The sequence below is a fragment of the Pongo pygmaeus genome, chromosome 9 (genome assembly GCF_028885625.2).
Source record: "Pongo pygmaeus isolate AG05252 chromosome 9, NHGRI_mPonPyg2-v2.0_pri, whole genome shotgun sequence".
NCBI lineage: Eukaryota > Metazoa > Chordata > Mammalia > Primates > Hominidae > Pongo > Pongo pygmaeus.
Genome location: NC_072382.2, coordinates 128,562,334 through 128,581,159, shown reverse-complemented (window position 1 = coordinate 128,581,159; position 18,826 = coordinate 128,562,334). Strand labels below are relative to the sequence as shown.

The 18,826-nt window shown below is 43.3% G+C and overlaps 1 protein-coding gene across 4 annotated transcripts in view; it reads left to right on the top strand.

Moving 5' to 3' along the window:
• KIRREL3 (kirre like nephrin family adhesion molecule 3) overlaps positions 1–18,826 on the top strand; it is a 592,978-nt gene that overhangs the window by 251,518 nt on the left and 322,634 nt on the right. The gene's annotated exons all lie outside the window — the stretch shown is intronic.

Genomic DNA, 18,826 nt, shown 5'->3' with positions numbered 1-18,826 from the left:
GTTTGCAGTCTCTCGAAATTCCTGCATGGAGACCTATGGGTGACCCCCAGACAGAGAGGAGGGAGGAAAAGAAAATCTCAAGATTGCCAGAACTATGTCTGGCACATCCTAAACACCCAATAAATATTTGTGATTGAATGAATGAGAGACAAGAGGACAGGGCCAGTGGGGATAAGGAGAAAACTATGCTAGATCAAAACCAGTTGCCTGGGCAATCTCAGAGGTCTTTCTGTCTGTGTAGGGAGTCCTGGGGTTGAGCTGGGGTTGGCATGGGATGTCTGTGTTAATATAGGAAGCCTAGGTACTCAGGCTTGTTAAACTAGTTTTATTTCCTGCTACTTCTTCATCTTGGCCCTTCTTCTCTGATGTGTCTCTTATTCTAGATGTATTTTCCTACCCCAAAAAGAATTCAATCTGTGATTCTTCACTTTGAGAGACTATATTTATAACTGTAGGAAAGTAAATTTCATTATTGTCTGAATAGAAAGGGGTGCAAGATGTTAGATATACTTATGTCTAGTGCTTATAAGCAGGCTTCTTTATGTCATGGAAATACCTTCTCTAACAATATAATTGTAGCTACAGCTAATGAGCTTGTCCCTCTAGAAACTTCTCCTTAGAAGCAGGCCATCTTCCTGGCCAGCACCATGCTACGTGTTGTCTAATGATCTCCACAGATTTTTCCTTTATCACTAACATCCATCAGTAAAAACTATGAGCATACCTCCATAATATATGCATTTCTCTGTAAATTATATATACGTGCTGTGGTTCTAATATATGACATGCATTAAAAAACACCTATGGCTGGGTGTGGTGGCTTATGCCTGTAATCCCAGCACTTTGGGAGGCTGAGGCAGGCAGATCACAAGGTCAGGAGTTTGAGACCAGCCTGGCCAATACGGTGAAACCCTATCTCAACTACAAAAATTAGCCAGGCATGGTGGCGGGTGCCTGTAATCCCAGCTACTCGGGAGGCTGAGGCAGGAGAATCATTTGAACCTAGGAGGTGGAGGTTGCAGCGAGCCGAGATCGCACCATGCGCCGCTGCACTCCAGCCTGGGTGACAGAGCAAGACTTCGTCTCAAACAACAACAACAAAAATACCCACAAAGTAGACATATAGAATTAAGAAATAAAATAGTTTCTTCCTGTATGCGGAAGGGTCAAATGACTTCCTGGGATGTACATGACCCACTCTGAAGGCCATTGGCTTACACAAGACAGCAACCAATGCACCCAAAGGAAATATAATCAAAGAAAGCATTTTAAATTGTTTTTCTTGGGTAGCTCCTGTTTCCCAAATCAGTGCTCTAACATCTAATTCCAAGAGGTCTCATTCCATTTTGTAAGGGTTAAAAAAATAATGGCACACCACACTTCATATCGGTCAAAGCTTTTTCTGCTACGGAAGCAGTTTTGAGGGAGAAATTGTCATCTAGCGCCACAGCTATGCAAATGCGATAGTTATTTTTGACACTGGTAAATAATAGTTCTGTATGCACCGACACTGTTTTCTTACCTTATCATGCAAAGTCTCAAGTCATAATTTAGATGTTCGTAAGTGATTAGCATTTTGGGGCGATGGCAAGCAATTTGTGCAGTGTTTCCCATCTATCTTCTACCTTGAAAAGGTGATTAGCACTTTGGTGGGGAGAGGGGAGGGAATGTCTCACAAATTGTTTCTTTGATCAAGGCAAATCAAGATGTCTGATGAGATGATTGGCTGACATAGGTATACAAGCCATACCCTGGGCTGTCCCGTGCTCAGACTGGAATTAACGAGGGCCACCTTTATCAGAAATTCATTTGACTTCTCTTCAAATGGTTTGCAAATAACTACCCCTCAAAATAGTACTACTACAAATTATTTGATGCAGAACAAAAATAGAATGAAAAATACACATGTGACACTGGTAATACACAAACATAATACTGTTATAAACATAATACTGTTATAAACATTTCTAAAACACTGCAAGATAGCATTTCCAGCCCACTCTAAAAATAGCTAATTGAGAAAGATTCCTTTATGCTAATGCTCTTAATTGCCTGGGCAGCTTTATCGAAAAGTCAGTTAGTGGCTGGCTAGTACTTTGAGAGTCTTAATAGCCAAATCGAAGAGCTCAACTAAGTAACGTCACAGCAGGAACTCTGGTGTGCTCCTATATGGCGACACTGGAAGTCTTTCTGGCTAAGTAGGGAATCAGTCATTATGCAAATGAGCACCTCCTGATTGGCAACAACTTATGCTTTTCCCCACCACCCTTGCAAATGATACCAATTGAATGGTTGGTTGTCATCCCATACAGAATAAGAGAATGACAAAATTTTAGAGACAGCTCCCTTTGGAAATCACATGGTCTAGTATCTCAGTTTACAGATGGGAAAACTGAGTCTTCAGAGGTGGAGATCCTTGACTAGATTTCCTTAGTTAGGTAATGGTGAATATGAGCTAATTTCCAGGCTTTTAAAAGAACAGTAGACTCTTTTTTTTATTGCCTTTAATTTTTATTTCAATCTATAAATCTTGGTATTCTGCACATAGACACTCATGAGCCCTATTATAACAACAGGGAAATGAAGGTTGATATAATGAAAAATGTCACCAGATCAAAGATTCAAAAGACCTATACTTTGAGGGGACCCTAAAACTGCTGGGCCCCCTGCCTATCCTGTAGGTCTCAAGCCCTTTCCCATAGGAAATTGTCTGTGTCTCCTAACACCATCAAAAAAGGAAATAGATGTGACTTTCCTGGGCCCTTGAAATACCTTTCCCACATTGCTTAGGAAATGCCCAAGGATTTTCTTTTTCTCCCAGAGGTCTGAGCTTAGGCCAGTGGTGTCAGTCATAGCAAATTTGTATTATGAAACCTCTGCACTTCTGAATTGTTGGGGCTGGCTTTTTCTTTTCTTCTCTTTTCTTTTTTTTTTTTTTATTTTCTTTTTCCAATTCCCTTTGTAATCATCTCAAAGCCAAGTGCTCATTTCCACCAGAACTTTAAACATTGTGCCTTTATGTAGCACAGCTTTTAATTTTCCTCCCTAACAGAAGTGATTGTTTATGTTGTAAATGCCACATTAGTCTCCATGAAATGGAGATGGAATTGATTTTCATTTCAGAGATTTCACAGCTTGCCCCAGAACTTTATGCTTGATTGCCAATGCTCAGAAATGCATGGGCTTCTGAGAGGTTCAGAAATGATGTGTGTAACATGGCATATAAAAATGTGAGAATTGGAGCCGCATTTGTTGGAAGCCAGACCCCTGAGTCTCAGTGGATATGTCTGGCCAGGCACTCAAAGAAACCAATGTCTTGAGCGCAGGTGGCACCTTCGAGAAATGGACTTCAGTCCCAAGTCAGCTTACCCACAATACCACCAATTTTCCCCACCAGTGAATTTGGCAGGAACACAGGGATATATTCCAAACGGAATTCAGAGTATACACTGCTCAAAGCAAAGGAAGGAGAAAGCTGTGCTGGCACATTGGGAGTGGAGGTGGAATGGAGAGCAGATGTCAGCTTGACCCAAAAGAGGGGAGAAGCTTTACTTCTCCCCTGTCTGCCTGCTGACTTCAGATGCGCATGCCTCCTCCTTGGGGAACCTGTTGCATGTAACTACTGAAGCCAAGATGAGCAGATGGCTCCACTCTCTTCCAGGGATGTGAGATAGCACCACTGGCATTCCAGGGGCCTAGACCAACAATACATCTGTCCTGGTCCTGGTCAACTGTTGGCCTGATCATCTGGAAGACACGCCTTCTAAGGGACCTGCCATACTGGCATGGGCCTTGTACTCAAGCCGTCCTGGAAGCCCCTTTCTCTGCAAGAATTCCTCCAACACTGGAGGTTTTAGAATACAGATGACATTCAACACAACACAATGAAGACATTCATTATTATTCTATTTACCATTTGTTAAATTTGACAGCCTATTTTGAAGGGTGGGAAGAACAACATCTCGGCACATACAATTCTCACGGCAGTGTTGGGGGCGGAGTCGTCTGCTGGAAGACATCATGGGAATCTTATTTTGAATGATTATCATCATTGTTAATTTGAACATTTCTACTTAATTATGTCTGGCTTCATCGAGTTATAAATATGTATATATTAATGTTAACAATATGAGCTTTATTGGCCAAATACATAATCGGTGATTAAAACAGAAATCTTCCAATATGTCTAAAGCTGCCACTCTAAATGGATCATAAAGTATAAAAGAGCTCCCATTCCACTGCTAGTCAATTAATGATACCTGTTCTTATATCAAGATAACACCTAGATGTGATTGAAATTCCTGAGTGAGTTTCCAAAATTAGGTGCTGGGTGCTCAGCTCAGTCTTCTCTCTCTCTCCCTCTCTCTCTGTTTTTTCTCTCTCCCTCTCTTTCTCTCTCCCTCTCTCTCTCTCTCTCTGCCTGAATGGCAGATGGCGAGCACGCATTCAGGGTAGTGGTGAGGGGGTGGAAAAAGTGCAAAGAAGGGGCATGGAAAGAGTTGCTTGAAGCTGGCAGGAAGACACATTCTGACAAGGAGAGCTGGAATTAGATTGCTGCCAGGGGAGGGCTCTCTGGCAACAAGAATTGGGGGTGGGGGTGTACAGGCACTCAGGGAAGTCGAGTGTCAGCATGCAGACCTTTCCTATTGCAGGCCTTTCTCTTATTCTCCATTTTTTCCTTTTTTTTTTTTCTGTTTTTTTGTTATTGTTGTTTTTGTTTTTACTTTCTGCTGTGTGTCTTTTTTAAGGAGAGCAAGGGGAAGAGGTGGCTTTATCCAGTCCAGTTCTCATTTTGCATTAGAGAGTAGTATTGATTTTCTACCCATGACTGCTGAAAATTAGAATTTCTTCATGAAGCTGGGTTCTTTTCCTGTCATGTTCCCTATCTTTTTAAACACGATTACCTGCACTTCAGGACCTCATGGCTAAAATTATAATGAACTTCTCCACCCAGCCTGGTGCAAGGGATCAAGAGGGAACTGCCTGCAGGGCTATGTTTGTGGCTACAGGAGGGCAGGCAAGGGCCTCGGACGGGAATAAATTTTTTTCCCTCTGGTTACTTAATGCCCTACCTTTGGGCCACAGACTTATTGACTTACTACTAATTTTCTTGTCAGGATAATTCTTCCAATCAAGATTTAAAACAAACTAGGAGGTTACTAAAGTGCTGGAGATTAAAGCCTAATGCTTTTTTTATTTGATTAAGATGCTCTTATCTGGGTTCCTCGGGCCCAGTTTAAACTCATACAAACCTTTCTTAAAGGGCCAGCCCTGTTTCTTTCCAGCAAACACCTTTTCTTCACATCCACCTCTCTTGCTGTGTATTTGCTCACCAGGAAGAAGAAATAAATTATTCCCACTGCATCAACTTTCAGGCAGCTGCTCAGTACAATTTTCATCAATGTCTGGCCATGGAAAAAGAGACCAGTCATTTCCTAAGTGGTGATTTGGGGTGAGCTATATTTTAGGAAACTGTTGGATTCACCATCAGGTTCTATCCTTCCAACCTGTAGACCCAAAGCCTTAATCGAGACCTGCACTTAGAGGGGAGATTATTAAGAAGGAGAAGAGAGAAGACAACTCAGAAAGAAGACAACACAGCCACCTGACACCACTGAGTGCACACGAACTCCCTGGTGACTTTAAAAATGATCCCTTTAATTTATCTCGTATCTCTATTCTTTACTTCACAGACGATCCCCTTCACTGGTATCTAGCAAAGACATGCAGTTTGTAGGCCTTAAACCAAGTAGACTCTGCCCATTTTGTTCTGATATTTTCTGTGCATGTTAATTAGCATTATCAAAAGAAAGCCCTTCAACCAGGCATCCAGCCTAATTACATGGTCTAAATTGAAGACCAAAGACAGACATATAGAGAGTGTAAAGTTAGAGAGGTACGTTCTGAGGAATGCTGTTTTCAGCAGTGAACATCTTTATTTTCCATCAAGTTTTCTGTTAATCTCACTTTCTATTAAAAGTCTTCTCAAAGCTAATGCAATAAATTTAGATCTGTAGCCAGATGCAAAGCAAAACTTTTGGCAGGGACTACTCTATCAAAAGACATTGCAAATGAAATATGCTCTCCCTTGGGGATTATTCTACAGTTTAATTTAATTTGATATTTCAAATTAAATTAATTCAAATGGTTATGCAGTTTCCAGGGAAAACAGACTTCATTTATGATGTTCTGCCACCAAATTGTTTAGCAGCCATCATATATCTTACATTGTTAACTAAGAATGATAAATAGTGACAAAGTAGGCTCTTCCCCTCATTTCCCAGTCCCAGTCTGAAAAGGAAGACACATAAACCCTTCCAACACCATACACTCCCTTCTTGGGCAGCATACATATTTATTAAGACCATTATAGTTAAGACTAATACGATCCGTGGACCTTCTATCTAATCATCTCTAAGCATGTAATGAAGATGCATGGAGCCTCATGAGGGAACAGATGTGATGATTCCCATTTTCTAGGTAAGGAGACAGGTGGTGATGAGATTTACCCAGCATCATACGGAGAACTGGGGATGGGAGGCAGGAGCTCAGATCCAATGCTCAGGTTCTCAGTCCTCTGCTTTATAGGGTGATACTCCATTTGTCACCCTTCCCTAGATCTTAAAATAATCTGAACTAGATCTCCACTGTCCAAGAAAATAGAACACTTGAGTTGTTATTGAGTCAACGAATCAACACAGACATTCCATCTGGAGAGCTGGAGAGAAAACTCTTGTCCCCCACAATTGTCTTTTATTTCATTTTATTTTTAAAAATCACCATGCAATCCAAAACGCTCTTTTTCAATTGTGATTTTTGCTTGTTGTTTTCTCCTAAGTAATCTAAGGAAGGGGGCCGTCTACATCGCACTAGTGCAGGATGGAACGAAGTGGCTCCCTGGAGTAACTGAAGCACCCTCCTGTCTGGTTCTAGAAGGCCTGGCTGGCTGTGGATTGGAGAGGAAGCCATGGAGCCCCTCTGAGGCAGCCCCAGATGCTCTGTCTGCTCTGAGCCAGGTCGCTTTGAGTGGAGAGGCCTCCTCTGGTGTGAGGAGCAGGCAAACAAACATTACCAAGACTTCATGCCCTGGGGAACTTTTAGCCTATTTGTTTCTCCTGTCTTTCCTAGAGCAGGTTTTATTGGACGAGTGCTGGTCCTCGAGTTCATTCACCCCACGTCCCTAAATGGTGACTTGAGGAAGGTAGAATATTTGTGGAGGGCTCATGTCTCCATCATGACCTTTGTACCCACGGGTCACATAAAACCCCAAGGTTTCTCAGCTAAAACAAAGCAATATTATCATAAGAGATTCTGGAAGAGCTCAGAAAACTGGGTTCATGGCAGCCTGCTACCACTTCCTTCAACAAAGGGCACATGTTTTACACAAACAAGAGGGCTTTTCTCCATCAACATCTCAGTGCCTCCAACACCACCTTTCCAGCTCCACTTCCTCCTGAAATTCCCAAGGAAACATGCAAAACCAATTGTTTTTTTCCATGCTCTTCACTTTGGGAACGTTCTCGTTCAAGGGTACAGCTGGGAAAATCCATGAATTTAGATTTCTTTGTCAGGAGGAATTGAATTTGCATTCTTTCACATGTGAATCTTGGGAGGCAGTGGGTGGTGGGGGAATAGTAGTCATTAGAGTGCCAATGAGACACTAAACTATAGATTCTTAGAAATTGTACCCAAACTTGAGAGAGTTAAGTATTCTCTAATTCTGCATCAGTTTTCAAGAACGACACTCAGTGTCTTATTCTGCTGTAAGAATAATGCTATTATGCAATTATTATTATTAGCACTGTAACGATAATGTTAATTCCACAGCTACGTAATTAACTCATCATCCAGTTAGCATCTAGGATCCCTTGAACTCATAAATGCCCAACTAATCCTGACATTTTTTAAAGCCATCATTTCAACTCTCAGGAAAGGAATCTGCAAAATCCAAAAGTGAGGAAGTTCCTAATGATAGTTTCAAAACCCAAGACCCGTAGACAACTACTGGTTTAAGAGAATAATGGGAGCTACAATGCTTCAAGAAACACCCCCACCAACCCACGCTGAGCCAGGGAAATCCTTTCAATACATGAGCTTACCCCGTCTTCATAACTCAATGACAGGTATCATCATTGTTCCTATTTTGCAAAGAAAAAGCTGACACACAAGGAGATGAAGCCACTCAGTTGAAGTCACTCACCAAGGCAGAGCTGGAATTTGAAGCCAGTTCTTTCTTACTCTAAACTCTACATTCTAAGCTTGGCATGGTGGCTCATGCCTGTAATCCCAGCACTTTGGGAGGTCAAGATGGGAGGATCGCTTGAAGCCAGGAGTTTGAGACCAGCCTGGTCAACATAGCAAAACCCCATCTCTAAAAAAAATTAACAAAAATAAACTCCACACTCTTATGATAATATTCTACTACCTTGGCTTACAGAGAAATACAAATTTTGGAGCATGGACTATCTTTTTCCCCTATCTAGCCTCTTTCATTTGACTCTTTTTCTCCTCTATGGTTTTCCCTTCCCATATTCAGATAGACACCAGGATCTAGCAATAGTTCTCACTATTTTCTTTTTTTTTCCCCTCAAAAAGAATATTTAGTGAGGATCCACTTGTAGCAGATATTGCGATAATTACTTTGTGCAGCTTTTTAACCAGTGATCACTCTTGCCCACCTAAGATTTCACATCCCAAAATTATCGTAACTCTCTTAACAAATGGCTGGATGTGTAGAAAATCGTCTCTCCCTGTGATGAATGCTAAAAGAATCAAGTGTATTTGGCTAGCAGAAGAGAAACTTGAGCAGTGTTTTTTAAAACAGCTTTCAAGTTCATAACAGAGATATTGAAACCTTCCCAGCTGTTCTCCTTAGCCAGCAAGAATGGAACAGAAGGAAAAGTGGTTCGCTCAAAGCAATAGACATTCTGCTTAGGCATAAGAACTTTCTGGCTGTGAAGAATTGTGAGACAAGGAGATGGTGCATCCAGGAAGGTTGTCCTTGAAGACCTTTCAGAATAAGACAGCTTGCTTCCTTTTAGACCTAGAGGAGTGGATTGAATGAGCTGAGGGGGAAGTTCATCCAGCCTGAATCCTATGGCGCTACAGGATGCATTCCGACAGTGTGTCTATACTGTTGACATGAAGTTTCATCAATTCTCTGGTAAATTCCACAGCATTGACATAAGATAAAATACATTTGGTCCAAATCATTTAAATTGATTTTCCTGTCCAAATCACTGTGTACACATCCATATGTGGAAATTAGACAAGATCATATTAAGATAATAAACTTAATTGGATTTATAAAAATCTATAAATGTGTTTAGCACCTTAGGGGGAGGCGCTCTGTAAATCAAAGCCATCCCTAGAGTGATAACCATCATGTGTTTTATTAGCACTCATGAAAATGGAAAGAATATATGAGCATCAGTCACTGAGGACCTGAGTTCAAATGTTTGCACTACCATTTGTTAGCTTGGACAATCCATATGATATAGCTAGGTCTCAGCTTCCTTACCTATAAAATAAAAAACATTACACCTACTTCCTGGTGTCAGGGAACCAGGACCCGGGGAACCACTAAATTAGATGGCATTTGTAAATCACACAGCAGAATGATTGGCAACGCAGGTTGATTCTTTCCCAGTAAAAAGTTCTGTAGAAGCTTTTCTATTCCAGCTTAGGCTAGTGACCCTGGCCCAGCCCAGTTGCCCTAAGAAAAGCCTAGCTGCTACATTCACTGATAAGTTCTTACTACATTCTTAAGTCTCTCAGCCAAACCTCGCCAGTCCCTTCTGTTTCTAAAGAGGGTAAGAGTGTTCCTCTCTGGCTAACCTCACTTGAAGTTTCACTGTGGGCTTCCAGCACCTACACGTAGGAGCATCAAACATATTTACAGCCAGATTGCCATAGTTGAGAACGTCCTCATGCCACCTTCAAGGAACAGAAACGTGTTCAACGGGGTGGCTATGGAGGAGGAGGTACCATAGTAGAAGTCCCGAACTGAGAAATAAAGGCCCCAAGTTCTAGCCCCAGGTTTGACAAAGTGGCTTTGGGCAGGTGGCTTCACTGCTCTGTGACTCAGTAGCAATGATTGTGTATTCTGTGCCTACTATGTGCAAGGCACTTATTTATTCCATCCATTATTTTCAATATCCACAAAAAGCCCCCAGATAAGTAGCACAGCCTGCATTTTACAGACGAGGAAACTAAACTGAGGTTCGGTAAAGTCAGGAAACTTCATCAAGAACCCCTCATTTCTAGTAAACAGATGAGCAGACCTGAAAACCCAGAATGAGTGACATCAAAACGCGCACTCGTTTCTCTACACAGCCCTGATTTGGTCTCCACACGTAGAAAATGAGGTTAGACAACAATCTCTAGGGTCTTCCGTGGCCTTGAGAGTTGATGAATCTCATTCTGGACTTCCTAGCTTCAGCAGGCAGCCTGAACATGTTGAGGGTCGGGTTATGAAAATGATCACAGCAGTCACTTTCACCTCCCTCACCTCCACCCCTTAATATTTGTCTCCTTTCCCCTGTAAAGACTGGGTGGACTTTTTTATTTTCTTCTCGGAAGAAGAATTACTGACTTTTTTTTTAAAGAGGGACTTTTTGTTGGGGTGGGGAGAACGAATTGAAACAGAAGACTTTGGTAAAGAAGTCACTTGAAAAATGATCCTATTTCCTTTAGAGATGCTCTTGTAATATAATTATGAGCCATCTGTTAACCTCCTCTCCCCTTGCACGATCTTTCTGGTTCTCAGCAGCTCATGTCCCCAGCAGCAAACCGGCGAGGATGGGGAGATGAGGCTATTTTTATTGAGCACCGAGGAATGGGGTAACTTGAACCACGCAAGTCGGAGCAATTTAGAAAAGGTGTAGAAAATCCAAGCAAGACATAAATACCAACAAATGTTTTAGGGATTAGCAGATAAGTCGTATCAGGAGAGAGCGAGAGAGTCAAATTTATACAGTTGAGAAAGGATCCGGCTCAGCGGGAACACAATCAGGGTCTATAAATACCTCCACGAAAACAGTCGAAATGAACAGAGGGAATTCATCACCGACTCCAAAGCAGGGAGGACAAGGTGCCATAGCCGTCAACTTGGAGCTGGAGATGGAAAGCACAATAGCAAAAAGTTCATGGCTCAGAGAAGTGACTGGGCAGAGGCCCAGGCTCTCTAGGGAAGGTGGTCGCAACCCCCTGCCACCTGGAGACTGGAGGGAGAGGAGATGAAAAGCTGATAGGAATAGGAGTCTAAGAAGGCCCAGGAAGGCTGGATGGAGGTCACATTAAGAGGACCTAAGCGGCTCTCCCACCTATGAGGCAATGAACTGAGAAGGAATTACTTGGTCTTGCAAATTGCTTGGTAAATACACTGCGTAAATCAAAGAAGCTCGTTTCAACAACACAGTGGCTAGGCACTGGATAGACTGAAGCCTACAGATTACAAAAGGATCCCATGCACAGTTTCGGTGGGCAGAGAAGCTTTTATCACAGCGATGGATGGCACACGTGGCCTGGTTTAATCCTCATTTGTTACCACGAAACGCAGCTTCCCTTGCCAGACCAAGGCCGAATCAGCCTCGGCCTTCCCGCCCCTGCCCCCTGTGAAAGAAGAGGCCTCTTCTTTCCTGCCACAGCACACAGTTCCCTCCCTTCCTGCCCCGCCCTTGCCCTTCAGCAATATTAATGGTCCCTGCCTAAGCACTTGAATGGAGCCAGAGCTCGCCTCCACAGAGCCTGTTTAGAGATGGCCTGAAATGCCTGCTGGGAATAATTCTCGCCGTCGGCAAGCTCAAGAATTATTGATGAAATAACCTTTTGGGGCCTGAGCCTGGGGTTTTGCAGATGCAATGGCAAGATTATTGTTTAAGTGGGGACTTGATCAGGCGGTGACCTAGAAAACATTTAGTTCTTTTATTGCTTTCACAGTCTCCTGGGGCTTACACTGTCTTCTGCCGCTGAAGCCTGGGCAAGGGAGTAAAAGGAAGTGGCTGGTGAAACAGTGAGATTGTCTGCACACCCAGAAGGTCAGAAAGCATCCAGGCAGCTTCTTGCCCCCAAATGATGGGCCCTGGGCCACCTCTGAAGTCACTGGAACGGGAATAACATAAAAACAATTCAGCTTTTCAGTGACTGGCCATTTTCACCTTAAAAGGTCAACGTCCTCAGATTCAAGGAGCAGATAAATCAGTCACTAGGGAGGCAATTATTAATGGAAGAGCCCTTTACAGGGCCCATGATGCTAGGCACAGGTCAGATGGAGACTGAGAAAGAGTAGAGCAGAAAGTCACCTGGGAAGGCTGCATCTAGAACCTGCGGGATAGGAAAAGACCTCAATGCCCATCTGGAGGGGAGTCTTCCAGTTGACCTGAGGTCACTAAGGGGCAAGGGCCACAGAGAGTCATTTCTACAAAGGACAGCTCTGCAAAGCAGAGGAAGGGGAACAGGGGTTCTCGCATGACTCTCTGCACACAGTCGTTCCCTCACCCCATTCCTTCATTCATGATGCTGAGTGCTTACTCTGTGACAGGCACTTTGCTAGGTTTGAGATTCCAAAATAAATAAAACCATTTCTAGTCTCAAGGAACTCAAGGGAGATGCACTCTCAGTTATACCAGGTTCCCAATACCACAAAAGAGGGATATACAGTGTCTTTTCTGTGAGCACAGCCAAAACCACAGAGAGCACTGCTTTGCAGAGAGGTAACATGTGAGCAGGACTTCGATGGATGAATAGGAGTTTTCTAATTAAGGAAAGACAGTCAGTCCCAGGTAGTGGCAATAAGGTTGCATGACTTAATCAGGGAATGGTAAATGGTCTGGAATAACTGGAGTGTAGAGGACATAATGGGGAAGAGCATGGGACGACGGTACTAGCTTTCGGTATGGAGGCCTGACTCTATGCTAGATAATGAGCAAAGAGCTCTATTCCCAGTATTTTATTTAATCCTCATACAACAGCCTTTGTAAGTATACACTGATTGTGTTATTTACTGAGGGTTACAACTTGTCAGGGCAGAGTAGAGGTATGAGGCCTGCTGGCCTGGGACAAAGCCAAGAGCCAAGCTCCATGCTATGAGGCCAACTTGCTCATTTGATGGGGAAGGAAAGCAAGTTAGCTACACAGCTGAGGCGATTCCAGTCATTTTAGGAAAGGTCTTCAATGCCTTGTGAAGATGTTCAGAAACACTGGAGGTTTTTAAGCCAAGGCATGGCAGAAGCATGTCTATGCTTCAGAATATACCCTGGAAGCAGCCAGCACTAATTAGAACAGAGCACACTAAAAGCAGAGAGACACTGTCTATCCTCAGTGTGGTCCACAAACCACTCCTCTTGGGGCCACGTGAGGCTGTTCCTCCTGAACCAGAATCTCAAGGGGAGGGACTGCAGGATGTGAGTGTGTGAGGATCTCCGCAGGTTATTGCTAAGCACAACGGGGTTTGGGACCAAAGAGTTGTAAAGGAGTTGCAATACTTGTAATACTCCAGGTTAGAGATAACGAGGGCCTGAACTTGAGCAGACCTCATGGTCGTGTAGAAAGAGGCAGGTCAGAACTTTCATAGAGATACAACTGATCATAGAGATCAGGGTGTGGTTAGGTGAGGGAGGGAGAGGGGGGACCAGGATCAAGCTCAGGTTTCCAGATGGGGTGACTGGGTGGCTGGCAATGTCAATGCAAGGAGGTTGAGGTTTCATTTTGAAAATTGTGAGTCTGATGTATCTGCAGGATATGCTAGTAGAGCTGTCTGGCAAGTCATCTGAAACTCAAGTGTGGAGCTCAGAAGACAGGGGTGGTCATGGCCAGAGAAATGAATTAGGGAGTCTCAATGTATTGCCACCTCCTGCTGAAAGATGATCCTGAAGTCCCAAGCAGAGTTACCCCCATTCTCCTCTGCACTTCCATGACACCTCGCACAATACATATCACACTTTGTTGTATTTGTTTTACATAGTTTCTCCTTTAATAAACCACAGGCTGATTAAAGGCAAGGGCCCATCATTCATGTTCATATCCCCAAATGCCCAGGACAGTGTCTGGCACATAGAAATTTATTTTAAAAATTGCCGGATAGGTGAAAGAGAATAAGGAATGTAGACAAAATTAAGAAAATCTCTACGGACCCTCAGGGACCACCAACATTTAAAGGGTGGGTAGAAGTCTACAAAGAAACCTAACAAAAAGCAGATGGAGTGGCAGGAGAGAAAGCAAAAGCAAACAGTGACAAGGAGGAAAGAGAGATACAAACCCTTCAGGAATGGCAGGGTGGCCTTCAGGAATGGCAGGGTGGCCAACAGCTTCAGTTGCTACAGAGGCCAAGCAGGCTCCAGCTAGTCACAGTGACCACTAGTGTGCCCCTTTCAGGAGTACGGCAGGGAGGGACTTGTACATTGATAAACGCCCAACACCAAGCCTGGCCTCTGGAACTTTCAGATGTTCTTTTCCTTGGGAATCCATGCAGTCTACATCTTGGAGATGAATTGTGAAGTTATGGAAACCCACATTTCAAGCAATGAATGACCAGAAGAGTCCAGAGAGCCACTGCAGGCTAAGCTCTCACCTAGAGCACCAAGGGGGTGAAGCTCAGTGGTTAGACCACCTGACACTACCTGAATACCTTTTTTCTTATGTCCCCATCTCCTGTTTTGGCTTTCATGCTGGTGTCTTTTAATTTACAGGGGAAACAAAGAGCCACTGGAAGTGGCCGTACCAAGTATTCACAGTAATACAACCAGTTATCTGAGGGTTTTGTTTGGGTTTTTTTGTTGTTGTTGTTGTTGTTGTTTTTCCGTCTTGATCTTGCTTCACTAATCTTTCTTAGCTCATGTGACCACATTGTAAAATTCCATTTTGTCTTTTTTTTTCAGATGTTGAAATGTGAACCAAATGCTCTTTTTAATGAGCTAAGCAATTATTCAGACTTCTCCCCCTCCCTCCACCTTTTTGAATTGCTATAGCGGGTACTACAAAGCTTCATTTGAAAGCCTGCAATTTCAGTGTGGTTTTCTTTAGGCAAAAGAGGCTATCCTGTATCACAGAGATATCACCACAGCTCAAATTCAGAGCTTTTCGGGGCAGAAACCACTATGTGTGGCTGGGAGAGTAGGGATGGATTTGGAAGGAGGTCCCATGAGATCCTCTCAAGGGAAGGGCCACAGGGAAGTGATACCTGGCATGGAAGGAGGTGCCCAGTGGTGACCAGGGTCTCCCTCTTGAAACTGGACCTCTAACCAGAATATGCAACTACCCAGGGACACTTCCAGCAAGACAGTTCCCATCACCTCCAACCTAATGTGTCTCAAAGTGAGTCAACTTCTTTCCTCGGTAAACCAGTTCTCAGCTACTTTTCCCACCTTTTTTTTTTTAGCACTTACTATGTAGCAGACACAATTTTATGTGTCAGGGACAGAGCAGGCAACAGGGCAGACATAGTACCTGCCTCATGAAGCCTATATTCTAGCAAGGAAGGCAGCATTCAAAACATTGACATTGGCATGAGCATTATAAAGAATAGTAATACGAGTACTGTTCATCAGGTCCTTAGTTTCCACGAGACACTATTGCCAGCACCATGGGGCACACGACAGGGAGCCCTGGCTTAGCCTGGAAAGGTTCTGAGTACTCTTCCTCAGCCCCATTTAGTGGCCCTGTCTGTTCTGTATTGTTCCAGATACACACTTTGAAAATTGAGGTCTCTGCTGCTTCTTTCCACACCTGCTTCCTGATCAGTCTTCACAACTTGGTGCTGCTTCCATCAAGATATATTTCGCACCTGCCCCGCCTCTCCATTTCCTTGTCCCCGTCTAGTCCAGCAGCCTGTTCTGCATGTCTGGGACAGTATGGCAGTCCTGACCTCCCTGCCTCCAGCCTCCCTTTCATCCTCTCTGGTCGGCACACCTCCTGCAGGTGAACCTCCCAGAAAAGGCTGTTCCCTTGCTCAACATCTCAGTCATTAATTCAACAAATGCTTATCAAAGGCCTTCCACCCATAAAAAAAAAAAAAAAAAAGTTGTGTGTTTCAAAAGACAAACCAATGTCCATTTTCTCCCTTGACTGGCACCCAAGGCCCTTCTGCCATTGGCCAGCCTTCCACGAATGGCTTGTCCACCACTTTCCCAAGCACAGCTCCACCTTCCTGGGCCCTCTGCCCCTTGGCTAGTACCCCACTTTCTGGAAGATTTTCTGCTCCTCTTCATTTCTGCTTATCAAAATTATGCCCATTGCTAAGGCCCAAATCTAATGTCACCTCTTCCATGAGGCCATCCTGATGAACCCAAGCAGAAATATAGTAGTCTCCCCATCACTAAATTTCTTCTGAGAAACGCATACACTGTACATGCATGCATGTTGTGGGTCTCACACACACTCATATACATACCACACACACTCCTACAAGCTCCTAAAACCCCAGGAATCTGTGCGTATTTGCCATTGGTAAGCCTTGGCTATGTTCCAGGAACTGTGCTGAGCAACTCAGCCAGATTATCTCATGTAATCATCAACCATCCTATGAAGTAGGCACCATAATCATATCCCCATATTAGAGATGAGATCAAAGAAGTTAAGTAAATTGCATAAATAAGGTCACACAGCTAGTAAGTAGAAAAGTAAAGATTCAAATACAGTTCTGAATAAATCTCACATATGTAATATTACACTGCCATTCGTCCAACAAGAATTCTTCTTTAAAGATTTAAATACCCCATTTGCTACCTTGTATAGTGCTTTGCATTCAATATGCATTCACAGTTATATTCCCAGTACCTAACACAGAGCCCAGAACATCTCCTGGACATGCAGTAAATAACTCTGATAGCATGGATGAAATTTTTGTTGAGTATAATGTCAAACCTCCTAAATCAGAATAGCTGAAATTGGGGCCTCAGAGTCTCTAGGTTAACAAACATTCCAGGTGATTATTATAGCCAGCCAGCACCTGTTGATAGACTAACATGAAGCTAGTCCAGGCTTACCATTCTATAAATAGGGAAACTGAGGCCCATGGTAGTAAATGACTTGCCCCTGTTTAGCAGCACCCACCTCCCATCCCCAAGTCATCTCTTTGTGCTGTTTTTTGTTTGTTTGTTTGTTTGTTTGCCAACTCCTCTAATTTCAACCTAGCTGTAAGATAAGATACAATACTAACATTAGGCAGAAAACAAGCCCATATCTCCATCTGTCCTGTCTAAGGGAATCTTAAATTGGTTTTCCTGTCTCTTCTCTCTGAGGAGGTCCTTACTGATGGCCTCATCTCAGATAAGCTGAGCAGGGGACAGCCCCTGGGCAGCTGACCTAGAAACTCCAAACCACAGCAAACCAAGTTTTTGACCTGAAAGTGCCTGGTTATTGAGTTTTGCTTAATGCAGATCCATCATCTTCAGAATCTTTTTCTTGCCTCTTCAGAGAGGAGCCACGTTGCCCAGCAACCAATGTGCCAGTGATGTGGCAAAGTTGTTGATCAATAACGTTCTGGCTGCCTAACCTCACCCTGAAGCTGTGTTTGCCTGCCTGGTTCTAAAGTCCACTGTCTGCTGATTTCTTAGCTGCTAGGTGATATATATTCGAGAGAAAATAAAACTTGGAGTTAGACATACCTAGGCTGATGTCCCAGTTCAACCATGTACTGGCTATGTGACCTTGACAAGTCACTTGCCCTCTCTGAACCTTGGTTTCCTCATGCCCATGGTGAGGGGAGCTTTATGGGAAAATCTCTTGTTCTTTCCAGTTCTGAGATCTATATTGTGTGTCTTATGACCTGGGGTGTGAGATGCTTCTGTGAGCCACGTTCAGCCTGATGAAGAGATTGACTTCTGCTTCGTGTTGGCCATTCCATGTTATCAGTCCAGCTCACTGAGGCATGAAAATAAATTAGAACCAGAAGCAGGTTAGGATACACTATCCTAAGAATACCACACTTCTCCCAACCCCCAGTTTTGCTTTGATAATAAACTTCCCTTGCATACAGACAGACAGCAAGACTCTCTGGGAAATCTTCAAGAAATGCCATCCATATGTTTTTGAGTCATTTACACTGAACCCATCATAATATTGTTCTTTGAAGACCCATTTACATTTGTTCTAAAGGCTTATTTTAAAGCTTATGCAAATGAACAAGATTAAGGTTGCATTCTGGAAGCTGAAACTGGGAAATGGGAAGTTCAATTTAAAGCTTGGTGTAAATAGAGTTTCACATGTGTTCTAAATAGTTCTCCCTTCTTAGCACAAGCGTCCTCCATTCAACCTCCTGGTACCCCCAGACCAACAGTGGTTCTCTACTAGTGAAATGCTAAGTGGTAGAATTAAGGTTAATGAAAAGAGCAATGGAATGGTAGTCTCACTCTCCCGCTCTCACCTAGCCGTATGGCATTGGATGAGCCATTGAACTTTCCTAGACTTCAGTTTCTTCATTTGGGAGCCATCCAAGACCTCAGTGGTTCCCAAATGTTAGCTGCATTAGAATTGCCTGAGGAGAAGATTCTGGACTTCTAACCCTGACCTACTGAATTACAATCTCCATGAGCAAAGCCCCACATTCTGAATTTTTCACATCCTCTCCACTTAGGGATCTCCCCTTTCTATGCACAAGAGTCTGATTTGTTGCCCAATATCCCTTTTCAACTTATATTCCCCTATCTGCTTTTTAAACTCTCCTATGTACTAAAAGTTCCCATTCATCCTATGGCCCCTCTTGTGGACTCTCGGGTGTCTTCTTTGAAGATCAAGATGCATTTGTTGAACTCTGGTTAGATGAAAGAAATCATTCCTTGTCACCCTCAACACGTGGGCACGGGATCTCTGAAGGGTGGAGTTCAATGTC